The 19,263-nt window shown below is 38.9% G+C and overlaps 1 protein-coding gene across 2 annotated transcripts in view; it reads right to left on the bottom strand.

The window, feature by feature from the left end:
- The window catches only part of LOC124179401 (cadherin-89D), a 46,818-nt gene extending 29,895 nt beyond the window's left edge, over positions 1–16,923 (bottom strand). The window contains exon 1 of one of the 2 annotated variants that reach the window (XM_046563735.1): positions 16,870–16,923. The gene's annotated coding sequence lies outside the window, so the exon portion shown is untranslated. The other variant, XM_046563726.1, reaches the window with a different exon arrangement.
- Between the last annotated feature and the right edge of the window lie 2,340 nt (positions 16,924–19,263).

The following is a 19,263-nucleotide window of genomic DNA, read 5'->3' on the forward strand; positions in this document are numbered from 1 at the left end:
GTTCTACTTTCGTGAAATTTCTCGTGTTCTAATATTTTTGATAAAAATTTGTATTAATACAGGTAATTCCAACGACCGGACGACATCGGAGTTAAAGAAATAATTTATCAATTGAGTGGAATTTGCTTTCTCCGTTCCGCAGGTGAATTTCTCAGCTATCATTACTCGCGGACCCGGGTTACGAGCCTGATAATATAACCGATTGGCCGAGTCTGGGACAAGGCTTTCTTTGATCACGTTATACTTAGACACGGTCAAGTAATGCCGAGCGAAAGGAATGGAAAATGACATTTTGACACGCACGGAAAACGATCCGGGCAAATTCCAACTGCCGCAGCCTTTATTGTGTACACAAAAGGCGGTATAATCGTGGAGAATAGCAGAAACAGGTTAATTAATGAGAATTTGGCAGATTCCTTGAGCTCAATATTCGAGACAGAATAATAAACGGTTGAATTTTCTTCTGCCAATTCATCGTTCCATGCTGTTTGTTGAAAGAAAAAGCGGAACTAAGGTGAACCTCGACACGTTTGTAAAAAACATCCGACTATGATTATTGCTTCATACTATGCAAAATGTTGCGACATCGTTTAATCGTCAGTTCTGATAATTATACAAGTCGCAAATTATTCGCTATTTTTTTACATTTGTTTTTTGTTTACAATTATTTGTCTCGTCACCGAGTAGCGAACAGCCAATTATTTTCTCATTTACTATGAAGAGGACATTTTATTTATTACCTTAATTTTTTTATGTAAACGATACGTAATTAAAGGATATTTAAATTGAAAGAAAGCATTCAAAGCTGTGACAGGTTTTCAAAGGATACGTTTTTGATCGTCTTATTTCTTGATTCGACAGTTTCACGAAAGTCGCGCAATCATTACGATTGCGACAGTCTCATGATGGCTGTTAAAAGGTTTATTTTTATTTTATTTTTTTCCGCTCCGGTAGTGAGAACTTGAACGGTAATTTGATCGCATGTGTGTTTCGCATAATATTTTTCTACGGGGCGTGGCGAATGCTGTATAATTTCATCAAATAGGAGATTCGAACGATAATATTAATTGCTTCAAGGTTTCCTACACACGGCGGTATTCTACAATTACATTCATACAATCAAAATCGAACGATCTCTTTCAATTATTGACCAAGCCGGTTAAATGCGAAATCGGAACATTGAAAGAAATGCATCAGCGCTTTGGTATGCAGACGTACCAACGTTTTGAAATTATGAATTACTACGGAGCAAGCGAACGAGTCGCGACCCTAGATAAGCGTCACGCAATATCAAGAGGTGCACGAAGCGTGGCGAACGGCTGCAGGAATTCAACGGCGTCGGTATAAATTTCCGAGCGGATTTCAAAAGGATCGGCGAAGATGTCCCTGTTCGTAAAAAAGCAAGAAACGGGATATAAAAGTGAATGAAGTGTGAGTATAAATAATAATTAATTAACTAGGTTAATTATCACGTTCACGCACAAGTTAATTAGCAGGTGCAACTATTGCGGAACCCTGCGGTCGTATTCCTCGTTCGTAGATTAAATAATCGCGAGGATGAACGGGGGATTGCAGAAATCCTTATCAGAGTATCCTGCGATGCATCATTTCGGAATTGAATGGTAACAAGAAATGAGCAAACAACAAGCCGTGCAATCATAGTGCACTCTACGTCGAATTACAAACGAAGAAAAAACCATAATCTAAGTTATACGCGATGGCCTCGGTTGTATTAAACTTCGACGTGTTGCAATATGCGGTATAAAATGAGACTAGAAATTTACAGATTAATTCAACGTTTCGTCAGTACGTGAGGATATACATATAATAACGTATGCTTACGTATCGCCGTTTCATGCAAAACCAACAACTTGTGCTGCCTAATTAACGCGTTAAGAAAAATTATAAACACCGTTAGCTGGTCATTGAATACTCTTCAGTTTAATTACCGATTCATTCGAGATATCGCGTTTCGGATCATTGGCGGCTTCAACTTCATGTAACAAGTTTTCAGTTCTTATTTTTTCTACAGCTTTCATCAAAGAATCGGGTAGAAAAATTCAGGTGAGAATACAACAGACTCCTTTTATTTTCACAAAAATTCTTTTAATTTGTTCAGTAATACAGGAAGAGCCCTGTCATTTTCCAGACGATTAATTTAATAAAAAAAATTATGAACTCGTTTCTCTCTATCTCGCTCTCTCTCTCTCTGTTTTTACTTCAATTTCACTCGCGTTTAATTCTATTGTACCTCATTCGTTCGATGTTACATAATTATTATAACATCTTTTTCAACGAGAAAAAAAAAGAAGATAAATAATTGCAACCAATCGGTAACGCTATTGTCATCGTCTCGAAAGTCAATTCGTACGTCTTCCTTCGAACACTCAAGAAATCGTGATTTTTCATCATCCGAACATGTTTTCGTGCTGAGCAGAAACGAAGGACTCTCCAGTCGTTACGAAATATCAATTTCCTCGCCACCTGTGGCTGTCTTCTCTATCTGTGCGCTGTTTTTGAGACGCCACGTGGATTCCCTGAGGGCGTATTTCAAGATAAGACAGCGCCCTCGGCTCACCCTCACGGTTTGAACACTTTTATCTTGTCGGTTTGAAATATGGTTTCGGTTTATACGATTCAAACCCGAGATAACCCTCGATTGCCTTCGGTATTCCAAAAGGTTTTTGGTTCGAGTCTGTCCTCGATAATCGATTGTCAGTAATCAAATGTGAATTACGCGTCTGTGATTCCAGAATTACAAAATTCTCTTTATTTCGTTATTTTCAGAGAGTTATGAAATGCTATTTCGGGTAAAAATTCGATCTCAAATCATCCAATAACTATTCACATAATACAGTCTTACGATATTTCGACACTTGTCATTTTACATTTCACAGGTAACTTCAATATATTTGTATATTTTACTCATTCCAAATGGTTCCAAATAATTTCAAATGTAATTAAAAATCTCTCTGCATTGATTCGAATGTTTTCGCACAGTTTTAAACAGCGATTCGTTACAAATTTTCATATTTTTTGAATTCTACATTGAATTCAAGTACGACGTCAAGTCCCTACTCATTTAGAGTATTTTAGAGTAGAATTTTCGAAATGAATTGAAAAACGACATAATTCGTTTCTGTCAAACCATAAATCTCGGTGCTAGATATTCCATCTCATTTCTCAATTTTTCCCGTCAAACACTTTCTGGCTCCTGTTTTGCATCAGCGATTCAAAGAAAAAAAGGCGGCAGAATCTATTTGGCATTGTATTGGAGCAAATTTGCGCGTGCAGCTATTTGGAGAAAACGGTTGAAAGCTCATTTGGATATTTTCGGTCGAGGAGAGAGCGAGCTATCGTTGAAGGCCAAAGGCTAGCTTTGTTTGCGTATTCTTGCGCGCTTCTGCGCTCGCTAAATTTCTGTATTCCATCCGCAAGAAACTCCGAAAACTCGAACACGCGCGAGTTGGAACACTGAATTAACTACCTGTCTTTACGGTTCCCGCGTACTTGACCTCAGCTAACCACTGTCCCCGTAATGTTTACTACTCTGACAATCTGCTCCACCTCGCCGCATAATGTCGCTCCACTCGTATTTTATCGTCGGCCTAAATCTGTCCGGCTGAGAGCCGGCCCTGCGATTTTAACGCAAGCCTCGACTTCTCCTGGATGTATAAACCGACTTACAGGCCGTTTCGACCCTGCCCCGAGACATATTTTTACTCGAAAAAAACCGTCAGCAGAATTTTCGAATTTTGTCGAAAGGATTTTCGGTGATTTTCATCATTTTTTCGATAAACGTCACCAGGATCACTCCGACAAGGTTTCTTCTTCTTCTTTTTTTTTCACCCTCTCTCGTAAAGAAGTGTAAAAATTACTCGTCAAACGGTGGAAAAAACATTTGACAAGAGGAGTGACATGGTTTTGAGAAACACATAATAAAATGTGGAAAATTTAACGCCCATCGATAATTTCAAAAATCAAATATTTCCAGCATTGTTTTCTGCGGATTTTTAATTCTGTTGTACAGAGCACACAATGTTTTTCGACGAATACAATTTTCCGTTCTCATAAGACTTCTCTCGTTTATTGACAATTCTCTGTCAACGTTTGGCTATCGAGCCGTGAAGCTTGAAGTAAAAACAGCCTTTTCTCAATGTTGCTAGGAATGAATAACCGCTATTTGACCGGGCCTTTAGGCAGGTTAACTGTCAGCATCTGAGGTGCCAGGGTCAAGTCAGTGAATCAGTCGATAGTCAAATTTCACCGTTCCGCTGACTCTGATGAGAGGTTTTTTCATCTCCCAGAAGGCGAGTGGATTGAAATTATGAATAATTACTCGCTTTTTTCTATCTTTTATTTCACCGTAATTTTGTATTTGATATATTAATGAATAACCGATTATCGCCCAAAGTTACTGTACAATATATTAACATTGTGGAGATGGTGTATATCAATAACGGTTGTCAGATATTTTTTAATTCACAATCATCAGGCATTGCGCTATTTTCCCGTTTATTTTTTTCTTGGTCTCCGTCAGAACAGAAAGTTTTACTAATTTCTTAGAACCTCTATCTGGCCTTTCTACCCAGCATGGCACAGTCTTAATTACACATTAGACATACTTTCTTCCTCTCTTTATCTCCGTGCTCAAAACCGAGATAGATGTACCGCGTATAATGCTCTCGAATTTTACCTTGTCAGCTAGAGCAAACTTTTCATCGTGCCAAGCGATCAATTTCACCCAAAACCCGTGTAAAACGATCCTTGGTCTAAAAGTCCGCACTGTTGTGCATAATTTAATTCAACCGAGTATCGTGATAGATTGATAAAAATCCGATCCAATATGCTCAGTGTACCCACAGTGAAAAATCATACCCACATGTATTTTCATTCGAACGCCGAGTCGATAATTTCAAAATATTAAACCATCACATTGAATAAAAAAGAAATTGCATTTTTGCAAACGCGCAATTGTCACATTTCTCTTGATCCGTACTTGCGAAATAACGCAAAATTTTACTTGACACCTGACGTCTGCGTCGAACGAAGAGCTTGTTATATAATTCCTCGCGTTTTCAGAACTGTTTTTCGAATATTTCGAGTTCCCTATTCGAGCATGCTCCAATTACTTGACAATAATTCCTCGTCGAACGTGACGGAAAATGGTATACAAGAAGCGGAAATTTAATTCCATGTGTAAAGCCGAGGGCGTTGGAACGTCTCGGACGTCTGGGGTCGAATATGGGTATGAAGATCAAGGCGTTGATGTTCGAGACTCTCGCCATTTGCACGTCGCTTTCGCCAGACTGTTTGCAGTCTAGACTCGACAAGCTACGGCCCTCCAGCTCCGTGACGGGGTTGCTTTCAACTTCTCCTGCAGCAGTTTCCCGACCGTGGACGTGCTTCCATTATTCCTAATCCCGCAAATCTCGAAAATTATCACTTTGTCCGGTCTCATGGGTTTTCGACGGTTGATCCATCCCTTTTCAAGGGATACGAAGAGCCAAGAAAAATATCCCACAATTCCGCGTCGAGAGTTCTTTTCACCGAATTTTAGCCAGGAAATCTGTGTTCACGTTTCTTTTCTATTTAATCAAATTTTAACCGGGAGTGAAAAATTTTAAGTGGGATACAAAATTATTAGTAGCTTGAAAGTATTTTTAAACGAAAATTTTTATATCAACGCTGTTTTATATTACTCTAATTTTTTTTTTTTTTTTTTTAACTCTAAAATCATGAGTACTGACACTTTGTTTAGTTTTATTATGACACACCATTACATCCAAAAACATTAAGATATCGTTGTAATTACTATCGATGAAAACATTTCTTGAGTATTCTTAGTATGAAAAATGAAGAAAACAAAATAGCCAGAATCGCAGGTACCTGAAAATTGACCGTGAGGAGGAGAATTTCGATTATATCGACTAGCGATTGATTCAATTTATTATCAATTAGAACTTTGATTGGTTTCACAGATCCGCAAATGTTTGAAAAATTGCGTCACCGCTCTGAAACGAGTGCCTACTTAAATTTTGAGATTAACCATAAAATCTCGAACCACATGTGAGCTGAGGAGGAAGCGCAGCTGAGGAGAGCTCAGACATTAAACGGATGGTGGAGAAAAGGTCAAGAACCTCGCAATTATCTACCATAAGCAGAGTAGAACATTCACGGTAAAAACTACGGTGGACAGGTTTATTCACAAGACGGGCCAGCCTCGAGAGTTCACAAATTTCTTACACGTGTACAGACGCATCTGTAGAAGATATAAACGTCGACAAGACCAGGAGAATGATTGTAAACCGCTTATCTTGCTCCACTCGTTGAATGTTGAACTTTGAAAAAATTCCTGTAAGCGTGTAAAATTGTTCTTGAATTTAATCAGACAGGATCAAATTTGCAAGTTTACCACGAATTCCCAGGTAGACAAATTATCGCCAACCATCAGCCGGTGAAGCCTGAATTCATATACCGAACGTTTCGTCATTAAAATCATAACGACATGAATTATCGCTTGGGTTAATTGACTCGCATGAACCGTGATATTTATCAAATTAGACAATTTGCCAGGTCATTTGTTGAGGATTTATTTAACGTACGCATAATCCGGTAAAAGCATTGTCGAGACGATGATAAGATGAAACTATTAGAGTTTCAAGGTGCTGTTAAATTGATCGAGTTAAACTCGGAGGTTTTATATAGGATTCAACCGCAATGGCGCGGTTATTAATAATAACTAATCGAAGGTCCTTATGCAATTGAATCAAGTCCTCAAAAGAAGCTTACGGTTCGACCTACTTCGACGGCAAACGGATGAACTTGTTCGAAACAAATTCTCCTCGAATCTCCAGCGTCAGGTTTTGTGTAACAATGACGAAGTACTTTCGACAAAAGCATTAAAATTAGCTTACAATTCCCAACCAGCGATGATTTTTCTCGTGGAAGTCTTATAATTGGTCAACTGTCACGCATCGAATGGCACAGTCGCTTAACTAAATCTTCGCTCTTTCCATGATCCTTGACCGATCTTCCGTATAATCTGCGTATCATTAATACGTATAATGAAATTTTACAGCTCTATTATCCCGTCGTAAAACTTGACGATTGTCAAAATTATTATTATTGGATTTTTTTTTTTTTTTTTTGTGATATTTTTTTCAAACGTTATATCCACAATTTAGTGTTGTAAGATACATCTTTGAGTGTGTAATATAATTCGAAAAATTACGTAGCCGGGAGGCAGTTCATTAAAACTTTACTGCCACACTCCGATCGAACGCGGAGAACATTATAAATCGAGACTCGTCAATTCTGGATCGCCTCTATTTTACGGGTTTACTTGAAACCGGTGAGAATATCACGCAATCAAAGCCTCAACGGCTAACGATCATCCCCCAGATTCCTATAGATGTCGTGTACTTGAATAGATATCAGATAATACCGCTTCCGACAAAGTTCGGTCGTTATTGCCGTTCTCGCAATAATCTCTGCAGTTCCGGATTTCAGCTTCTCCATCGCTCTTCGGAATTCAATTCTCCGCATACGTATGTTCGTCTTGTCGCACAAAGGCCGAAGGAGAATTCTACGAAACAAAATTATCAGCAAAGCACTTTGCCCGATGTATTTAAAGCCGTTTCTATTCAATCTCCGATAACTTTTTCAACGATAAACATACGCTGTTACAGACATTTGACGCGTGAATTCTACGTTAGAGATCGATTAACTTCTTAATTTTAAATCCTAATACCCTGACGATGTTAGAATTTCTGTAGAACGAGTTGAACCTGCCTCACGAACAAGGTGATGGAAAATATTGTTTAGAAATGAAGGTGCAGCAGGTGACGCCTGAGTCCTGGTCGAACGGACAATATCTGAGTGGTAATAAATCACGGTTTTCCTGTCGTTTCCTTTTTCTTTTTTTTTTTTTTTCTTTACTCTCTCTCCGTGTCCGTCGGTAGCGAGCACCTGGTAGAAAATACCAATTTCCAACACAGTATCTGAAGGGGGGGGGGTGGAGGGTAAAAATGACCTAGCTCCGAATTCCACCGAAGTTGGAAACCAATAAGATCGCGACCTTGAAGCCGTCTCCACCTACGACTGGATCCATTGAGGAACTCGGGAACTCGGAGGTCCAAAGCATGGTCGGCAGGACCTTCCGAGGACGCTAATGGAATACCGTTTCAGACCTTGGCCTTTGACGTCACATATCCTAAGAGCAATTGAATAGGTAATGCGAGCTTTCGGATCCCCGATCAACGGATATGTTACATTATACGTACATGCAACGAGCCAGTTTCACATACCGAAATGAAAATCGACGAACGGGGTGAGCGAATTCTCGTGTTTTTTTTTTTCTTTTTTTGTCTTCTTCTCACCGCGGGAACATAAAAGCTCCGCATAAATTTTTAGATAACTTACTTCCAGTATATATATACCGGGACATTTTAATTTTCGTTATTTAAGTCAGTCGACATATTTTCGCGAGGTTGCAATTAACTGTTTCGCTCTCTCTCTCTCGCCCATTTCTCTGTAACTTTCTTGTATTTTTCCAGCGTTGTCATAGACATAATAAATTACTATTCTATTCTATTCTCTTTATCTCTATCTTTTGCTCCGCACGTTACAACGTCACTTGTAGGGGCAGTTTGATATTTCACCAACGAGACGGTATGGTTTGAAAAATTTCTCCCGTACCGTGGATCCAATTCGCTGCACGCAAGAGTCGCGGGAAGAAAGAAACGAATCGGCGAAATAGGAGGTGGAAAAAAAACGGGAACACTTCTTTTCGCTCAAAGTCTGGGGAATAAATTTGTGCGCTTTGCAGACTCCTCGCCGGCCGGCCGGCCTATAATCGAGCTGCTCGGACGTGACCGTCTGAGTATTCGCGTCGAGAGTGTAGAAATTACGTGGGCAATAGAAAGCTGTCAAGTAGATCGTCCCTCCCGCCTTTGGCGCGATTCACGGTGCGAATTTCTGCAGCCTTGAAGGACGCGGAGACGCCTTGCCCGCGTATTCTCAGCGAATTCTCTTCCTTCTCTGCCCTCCTTTTATTTCCCTCTCTGCAATACTGTCATGTCCCTGAGTGTTTCATTTCCGCTTACACTAAGGTATGCTGCACTGTTTCACGTGATTTAGAGACCAGCTATTCGACTCCACCGACTAACTCTCCTACATCTCCTTGCAAATTTCCCAACCTCCGTACATGCGCGTATATACATACATGCCGAAACACCCGCGTCTCAAGATCCGTTCGCATGTAGAGACAGATTATCGATCCCTCCGATCGATATCTTTTTTCGATTTCATTTCAATCCGGTCTTTCGGTTTTTCTTCGTTTTCTGTTCTTTCTCTACCTGAGGGGTTTTAATTTAATCTTTTTTTACGCCTCCTTCGTCTTTTTCTCATTTCGTTGACATCGATCAGATGAATTATTCATGGGAGAAACGGCGCGGACATGTGATTTTACATTGATAATTTCAATATTACTGCAAGGATTCGGTTACATACAAATTTTTATCGATCAGCAATCGATCACGGTCATGTACAGTAACGAAAATATTGTCACCGTTGTTTGGAAATGTTTTTTTTTTTTTCTTTGATTTTTTTCGTCACAAATGAGCCAATTTTAGTGGGAAATATTCGATAATATCAATAAAACAATGCCAAACATTGACGATGAAACGATCACGAAAGTGACGATCCTGTTTCTCTTTGATTCTCCAATACGTGTCGACTTTGTGCTCTTGAAAGCATCACTTTTCGCAGGTAAAAAAAAAAAAAACGATAAGAAAATAAAATTTCACTTGTACCTTAATATTCTTACGTATTATATCGACAGACACTTATTTATCAGATATTTGACGATGCTGATTAAAAGTTTTCGATTTCACAGGAATTCACCACATTCGGAATTAATTTTTTTTTAAGCAGTTGCCAATCGTTCCAAAAATTATTCACCTGGTAATAAGGCGAAGTCGTAAATCGATATCTACTTTGGTCACTATAATTTAATATTCAGGAATCAGCGATCTTGTCTGAAGTCGGGAAGTCGACTTTGGTATCTGGAACAGCGATTATTCCGGCCTATTTGTCGCGATCGAGAGATCAGGCAGATCTAAGACACACGTTGCATCGGTCGAACTCGCGATTATCGGAGAGGTAGAAACGATATTTTGTTGAAATGTTTCCCCCCTCGGTGCAGCGGCTTATTTCGAGCCATCCGTCGACCTATGAAAAATACATGTATCGGGGTGAAAATTTTATTTTTTTTTTCTACCGGTTTTTCCAGCCGTGCGGTCGAGTCGTCGTCAATCCTCGTTAGACGAGCCAGACGGAGTGAATCGCCGTATGGAATTGATGCGCATATAAGAAGGTCCTTACGGCGTTGACAACACGGATTTATCTCCACTAACAACAAAAGGTTCTTTTCTCGCACGTTTAAGCTCGGATATAAACGCCCCCAAGTTTTTCTGGGTCTCATCAATCCCCGAAATCCTACTTCGCCGCGATGATAATGGGGCCAGAGTCAACTTAGTCGAGGAGGGAAAAATTTTCTCGTCGTGTACCAGAAATTGCTATAATCATCCTGCGGTTGAAATATGATTCTGAGAAACTTCCTAACTGTGGGAGAAATTCGGTAAGAGGGTGAGAAAAACAAATGTTGGAATTCAAACAGCTGGAACGATGTTGAAATTTCTTTAAAAAAAAAAAAAAATAATTTCAAAAACTTGCGTGGCTCTCAGAATTTTCACTCGAAACTTCCACCCAAGTTACTTTTGTGCAATGTTCTCGACAGCGAGAATTATAATCGCAAAAACTGCTTGAGCAATTGCTGCCTTTTAAACTTGTTGGTTTTTTTTTTTTTTTTTGTCTTTTTCATCCAACCCTGCACCCCAAAAATATTTGGAATGCGATAATGCAAATTCAAAATGCATTATACAATATTCTTTACGTATACAGACTGGAAAATTTATAGTCTACTTTAAGCTCATAACCGTTTACGAAACGAAAAGAAAAGTGTTGATAATGCGATCGGGGATAGAAAAACGTCGGTTAGCGCAAAAAAATCTTCGCACTTTCCGCGGCTGATGGTAAAACGGAGGCGTGTTTTTTTTTCTTTTTGTTTTTTTTTTTTTTTTTGTTTTCCTGCAGGCAAAGTGAGATACAGTTGTGTGCGCGGCCTTCTAGGACGTCGCAGTGCAGGATCATCGAGCTTTTTATTGTTTCCCATCCAAAGCCCCGGAGTTTAAACGGTGGAAAAACCGGGCCGGATAAACCTGGTGTTATTTTATACGGTTAATGACTATAATGGTATCGCGGATATCAAAGCGACAAAATAGAGCGGCGTCGGCAAGGCCAACTGCAAAATATATGCAGATCAAGTTCAAGGCTAATACGAAAGCCATTTCGCTCGAGCTCCGCCTCTGCCGACCGAGCTTTCAAAAGCCACGGAAGAATGTCTATATTCATGCACGTAGGTATATATTTCCCCGCATGCATTAGACTATTGAAGACACGAACGCGGGAAATCTTGCTCGGATATTTTCACCGGCATCCTTAATCCGTCGTTATATCCACTCCTCGCTTTCAGCCGGCGCCAATATCTCCGTGCCAGAACCGAACTCGTTCCTTAATTTAATGTCGCGCGAGATGATTGATATTTGGTCCAACGCTGAGAAATCTAGTCGCAATTGTTTTATCGAAAATTGGGAAGAAAAAAAAAAAATAGAAAAAGGTGAACGGTTAGAAGAATGGCAGAGGATCAAAGACCTTGATCAGGAAACTTCAGGCTTTCTAAATTTTATTTCAGGTCAATTGTCATCGGCAACTAATTGTGATTTTGTTGCTGTAAGTGAATCTTGAAAAAACAACAAATGAATAGATAAGTATATTTTTACAGTCTGCAACTCTTCGGGCAAAAAACTTTTATCACGTGAACGAAAGAAATCAGTTTAAAAAGATTTCAAAATTAATTCAGACACTCAACAATCTCTTTTGAATGAGTGTGATTTTTCTTTGGGAACTAAAACCTGATACGAAGAAATATTAACAAACAATAAAAATAAATAATCGGCGGTTTACGAAACTGCAGAGATTTCTTTTCTGACTCTAAGCGTAATGTAAATCAGACGAGTCAATTTTCATTTCCAGGTAACTATATCAACGCATTTTCTGACAGGCAATAAAATTCACTAAGCTTCGAAAAGCCCGAATTGTCATAATAATTTTGCTCCGAATTATTATTTTTTTTTTTTTCTCTTTCCTTTTTTTTTCCCCGCAACGCGAATAAATCCGTACTCTTTCCGTTTAGCAAAGTTATAACGCTGACCGATCCGTTGCTTATAGAAACGACCGCACCGCTCGCGTTTCTTGCTCTGAAACCCGCAACGACGAATAAAATATATGTTCTCAGATAAACCCAGTCTCTGTATTACAATACAACCACATAAATGCAGTTAATTCTTCTTTTTGCAAACGTCTACCGCGTACGGCTGTATATTTCCTTACGATGTATATATCACGGTACAAGTACTTCTTATTCCGCAGCTTCTTTATCCCGAAGTAAACGGATGTGAAAATAATGGATGTATAGTTTTTTGTTCCTATTATTTCCCAGTCTCCTTCTCATCGTTCAGAAGCTTCTGCTCTTCGGTATATCGTGTAAATTAGTTATTATACATTTATCACCGTGGCTGGGAACAAATTCGCAATATAACCGAGAGGCGATTTATCGAGTTACATTTCTTCTCGAGGCGTTTATCGAAGTCTAAATACCTTCGTGACAGAATTTACTCAATCGCAAAACCGCATCGCCTCACATTACATCGCCACGTGTAAATTTACACCGACCGAGTGCGTACGAGCGATTTAAATTGGAGTGAGTTAAGTATTCGATGACGACACGGTCATTGAAAAGTGAATGTCTGGCCGAAATATCGCTTCCAGCCGGCGTAACAGGTTTCGATAAACACTGGCGTACGCTGTAACGCAAATAACTAACTGACAGTTAACGAACAGAAAAATGATAGGTAAAAACAAATGACAGAGAAAAAAAACCTGACAAGTATTAACCTTAATTTGTGCAACATCGGTTCGAATTTCAGACGTAGGATGAAAATTAAATAAACGGCACTTTGGCATAGAAAAATCCGTAACCACTGAAATTTTTTTTTTTTTTTTTTTTTGTTCTCAAGTTTATGCGAAAATTTTTGCATCATCGTTCGATGTATACGCACTGAAATTTAGGACAGCTATAACTTTATTCGTGCCGTTGCGACGGCGTAAATGGATGCACTTTCCGTAATGCAGTCGATTGTTGCAAATGATAAGGAAACGCGGTACGCGAGAGTGTCTTTACTGGATTACAGTTTAATCTAGAAAGGTAGAATCGCGGGAGGCGGGAAAACTATATTAGACAATAGCGAACTGCTGCTGCGCATCCTCGATTAACTGTAGAAGAGCTCACTTACAATTATTGTAATTACCCAGCAACCGTTAACACACGTGCGTAATGAATAAATGTTTTTCAGACACGTATTCTCATGAATCAACTTTCTTCATACGGGTGATGAAAACACAACCTTCGTGTTCGTCGTCAATTATAAACATCTCTCTCTTTCACATTTCCGCAATGAAAAATTCAACCGAACACGTCAATGTACTTCGGAATCTAGTTAGTCCATTCAGCATGAGTTTGAATTAATAATATTCGGGATATGGCTGCATTTTTGTGGGCGGGAATTTTTCACCCCTCAGAAACTCAGATCTGAAGTCATTTTTGAGCTGCATAGCCGGCGTTTTGAGAAAACGATAAAATTTTACGTTTTTTGCGTTTTTCTCAAAAACCGCTAACGATAAATGAAAAATTACTTCATCATTATGTGTAAAGCGGAAAATTCTACATCGAGTTGTATCCTCATGTGGCGGAAACGGAGTCGGATTAACAAATCTAGAGAATAAAATTCTACTTATCGACGGCATCTGGGGAATGTTTGTGAAATAATGCCTTTTTTTTTAATTTGTTACTCCGACTCCGTTACTGACATATGAGGACCTAACTCGATGTAGAATCTTCCGCTCTACACGGTGGTCAAGTCATTTTTCATCTCTCGATAACGGTTTTTGAGGAAAACGCAAAAAACAAAATTATTTATACAATAATATAATATATAATATAGTATAATGTATACAAAAATGCAACTATGTGTTCCGAATATTTTTAATTCAGACCTATTTTGACTGGACTATATAGTATTTTAACGAACGATTACAGCGTTGGTCTGTCTGACCCTGAACAGCAGTAGTACCAACCACGATTTTTCGGACAAAAATTACAATATTACGAACGGAAGAATGAACCAGCGAGAAAGAAGAAGCGGCAAGCAGAGGATGGAAATCGGGGCAGCAGTTTTAATGAAATTCGTATCTAACTGTACAGCCGGGGTGAGCACGATGCGCAACGCTGGCCATTGTGCGCTGGTCATCGAAAGCGTGAACAGCTGCTTGATTCCATCTGATCAAAGACTGAAAAACCCGAGTCCGCTGCGAGGCTGGGTCCGGATTAAAAACCACGAGTCTTACATGCTATTCCTCCAGGTTTTATAGCCGCTGCACGCAGCTACAAATTCTACACGATACGAATCCCCTTACAAAGGGGATCGCGTATCTGTTCTTCTCTGCAGACATTGTTCCGAAAGCTTTTGCACACAACGGAGCCTTTGATGCGGTTTAGTTGAAAAACCGACAAAGACTCGAACTTACGATTAGGCGCTTGCGACGCGCGTTACGGATGCTGCATTCAAACTTAACATCGTCAGATATCATGGCTGGCGAGAATGCAAGACTTGGACGTCGGATTTTTTAAACGGTTGTAACTATCGATCGGCTTCTGTGTTGCCGTAAAGTGTGACAGAACTAAGAAGGAATCAAAAATTGTAGAATAGTCGTAATATCGAATTATAACAAATGCGAATATCCAGCTTATTGAGTTTTCGAATACAGAGTGTCGAATTGTAGAAAAACCAAAATCTAGAAGTATAAAGTATAGAGAATCAAGAACCGGAATTTTGACGATTCTATACTCTGACTTTCGGGGAATAAGGATTCGTAAGTGTGATTATTAATGCTAAATCTATAAATCATGGATCGTCGGATCAGATTAGACAGAAATAAAATGTTCATGTAATTAAATTTAGAATTTTTGTTCTACTTAGTATATTTAATAAATTTTTGCGTCTTTGAAAATCTGATTACTACAACTTTTCTAATTATCCGATTCTTCTACGTTTTTATCACCACTTATACTTTCTCAGATTGGTTGTTTTTGTATTCAGTTTTGATTTGATCAAAAGTTGATGGGATCAGTCGAGGAATGAGGTTTTAGTTTGCAGACAATTTTGAGAAAACTAGAAAATGTCGAAAATTAACTAACGTTAAAATCGTTTTATAGAAGTTTCAACCTTGATATTTAACGAAATAATATCATAGCAGTGTAATAAATCAGGAGTTTTGATTAATTCAATTTCAATTTAACGATCGTCACCCATTGACAAATCAATATGCAAAATTTCAAAACAGTTTAATAAAAAAAGGTATATACACTAATGAGAGAATTAGGTACGACGCGAGAGTGTTAAATTTAGCACGGTTCGGTATAAAGATTCAAGTACACAAGTCGGTGAATACATCTTAGGTGAGAACACTCGTCTTCTATTTTAGCCTCGTTTCTCATTAATAAAGTAAAAAATAATTGAAAAATACCATTGACCAAAACGAGTACGTGTATTGTAAATTTGGAATGTGATACGGGATTGAAAATTTGGTTGAATTGGCATAAAAGTAAAAAGCTCGAATCAGTGGTAACAGATTCGAAAAGATCATTCCTTACAAACAAGCATTAGAACTTGGTTACATTCAAAGAATCGGGACGACAATGCGAGTTCATTTTACTCCATTCTAGACTTGGGTTAATCGATCAAAGGTGTGTACGCGTATATTTGATTAATTACAAAAGTTTATACGGCATAATTTCAGGGCTGGCTAATTGTAAGATACCTTAATTACCTCGACTTCAATGCACATGGTACGGGCATAGAAGCTGGTAGCGGTTGAAATAATTGAATCCATTCTCACGTGTTAGACGACGGCGGCACAACGGCAGCGTCGCGTGAACTTTTGATAAAGGATCTGCAGGATTCGCGCCGATGAAATCCTGCTGTTAGCGAAATTAAACCGAAGTGAAAAAAAAAAGAAACGGTGCTTCTCAAAATCGTGACAAGGAATTACAAGGAGCGAAGACTACGCCTCCGGTATCTCGACGAACAAAGTACAACCAGCCTTGTGGCCCAGATCCGTGACCCTGATGGAGATCCGGAAACACACATGTGCGAGCGAGAAAACAGCGCGGTAAGTGTATGAAAATTCACCCGCGGGATGATCAATTCATCGCTCAACCGTGTATCGCGTTCGGAATATAAGATCTCATCGAAAGCAGCATAAAACCGATGAATGTATTCATCGCGCACGCTCGGCGATCAGCCGACAAACGCAAGCTAATCGTGGTCTAGATGCTTCAGAAATATACCGCAAAAGGCTTTCGCGCTTACCTCAAATTTCCGAACGATTCCTTGGAGCCAAGATTTTTCATCCCACCAAGTGTCGCAAGAATTTACATCTCGGTGTACGACTTACCATCCACTATTTTTTTTTTCTCCCTCTCTTACGCCAATCCGCATCGTTTCACACCACGAGTATCGGATGTATCGATAAGCGCGCGAAAATTCGAATCTCGAGCACGTGCGCGTGTACGGTTTGTCTTTTTCTTTTTTTTTCTACTTTCGTTTGGTCGAAAAGATTCGAACGTACTTGCCAAGCTGACGGCCAGCGATCTACTGCATGGAGCTGGAAATGGGCAGTTCGTTTCAGGCAGTCGGATAGTACTGGTTGTTGGGACTGGTCGACTTGCTTGAGTTACCAGCGGCTTCAGCCTGCCTCTTACCTGTTATTTCACCTGGGCTAGGTGCAGCCTCAAGTCCAGATACCGGTGAGGCAAAAATCTTCCGGGTCGTTCTGCGGCTGCCGGTGGCATGGCAAGGCTAGAAAGGCGCGCAAAACGAAAGTGCAGGACATCGCTTAATTGCAGCTATGTAACAGGTCCGATCATAACTTACTGACGCGTAATTCACGCACGCAATCTGCCGAGTGCGTTTCCTTAGTATTCACGTATCTAGTATTCGAAATTCTTAGCTGTCGAAGAGGTTCGGTTCCTTCGACAAATTAAATTCCGTCAGCCAGCTGATTGGCTGTAAATAATGAATATTTTTTTTCTTGGTAAGTTTTCTCACGAGATAGTCGCACGATGGCTATTTAATAAATTGTTGTATATGTAGAGTGTGAGATCTGTTTGAAAATAACAAAAATATATTGCAAAAAAAATAGCTTATGTATCGACGCTGCTTTTTTAATCGCATAAATACTGTTGACAATCTAGTGGATTCGTTTGATTTCGGTCTAATGTGGTTTGTTTTGTCTAGAGGATTGAGGAAAATTGTCTGCAGTAATTGAAAACAACAAATTTCCGAATAAAATGATCGTCATCGTTGAGTTAAATCGAATGAATTTGATAAATTTGTAATCAATATAAAACGATTTGAAATTAAGCATCGATTATGTTCGATAATTCGTTTCGAATTTCATTGTTTCCTGCATTTTAATTTTCCAAAAATTTTATTTATGCAGAACAAGGTAAGGATTTTGAGATTATTCAGTCTACGAAAAACATTCGCTATGCCTGCATAGTAAAGCCATGACACATTTTTCAAATGTAACGATTGATGGTTTATCGACGAATTACCAACATTGCTAACAGCTTGAGCTGCAACTTCTGAACCGTTATTTTATAAATTTTTTAGGCGTGACACTGTTTTGACTGGAGTTCCACGGCTGCATACATCCTGAATAAGTTACAACCACACGGTGACCATAAGTTACGTCGATACGTCGAATAAAGTTATATTTAGCGAGGAAGATATCTCTCCCTCCCAAACCAGTTTTTTTTCTATGAGTATAAAAAATTTACCGCAGGATCACACATTTGATATTCAATTTTTTTTTCCACACGACGAAATAAAATTATATTACAATAATTAGGTAATAAAAGCTGTCGTTGATTTACATTCCAGAAATCGTTTCCAGTTATTAGATCATGGTTGTATTACTAAACCAAATGACGAAATCGGTAAGTTATGGCGCAAATTTAATGAAAAAATAAAACCCCAAAATTTAAAGATCACGTGCATTTGTCAAACATCGTTTAAAATATTCAAATAAAATTTGTACACGGTGGCTGAAAATGGCATATTTTTCCTGTTTTCTGTACTGGTTAACCTCAGACTGATAGATAACAGACATTTTGACGGGAACGAAAATATGAATGCAAAACGTTTGAATGTCGATAATTTCCTTACTTAACGGTAATTTTTTCTCAAGTATTTATTAACAGCTGTCTTCAGATAATTGATTTATGCGAGATTGATACGTAGGTACGTTATAGTCGGAAACAGAATGTGAGATCAGTCGTAAGTCAACGATCGGTATACAATAATTTGAACGGAGGGAAAAAAAATTTAGGAACAGGCAATATTACTTATTCAGTAACCAACAATTATCCACGTGGCCAGAATGTTTTTATAAAATTAAAAAAAAAAAAAAAAAACTCCAAGATCAGGTAATAAATGTAAGCAGTGTCCGTGTTTTCGTAAACTTGTAAAACCGGCTACCCGCATGCCCTGAATAGTCTCTATGTCGTATATAAAATTCCACCGTTTGCTTATATCTTTCGACAAGTTGTCCTTGATATTCATCCCGGTATTTTGTTTTTTAGTACTTTTTTAAGTTAGGAAGCCGCAGAAATGAAGCAGGCTCTCGACCTGCAGTTCAGTTTCGATCGGACATGGTGAAACCATTCTTTTTTTCCGTAACGAAACGACGAAATATCAGCACGATTTTGAAACGTTAATCGACGCCATCCGACAGATGTTGAATTAAGATTTATTCACACCCACAGGCGATGACGAAGTTCCACGCGTCAATGGAATTTACTCAGTTATAACGATTACCGCTCGCTGTACGATGTTCATCAAATTTATCGACTGACATTTAAACCTGTGCGGTAAGCATAGAGGAGTAAGAATGAATAAAATCTTCTTTAAAATCAACGTTTCCGAAGACTGGTCCGAGTCACCGAATCGGCGTTTGATC

This window comes from Neodiprion fabricii, chromosome 1, assembly GCF_021155785.1.
Source record: "Neodiprion fabricii isolate iyNeoFabr1 chromosome 1, iyNeoFabr1.1, whole genome shotgun sequence".
In the NCBI taxonomy this organism is placed as follows: domain Eukaryota; kingdom Metazoa; phylum Arthropoda; class Insecta; order Hymenoptera; family Diprionidae; genus Neodiprion; species Neodiprion fabricii.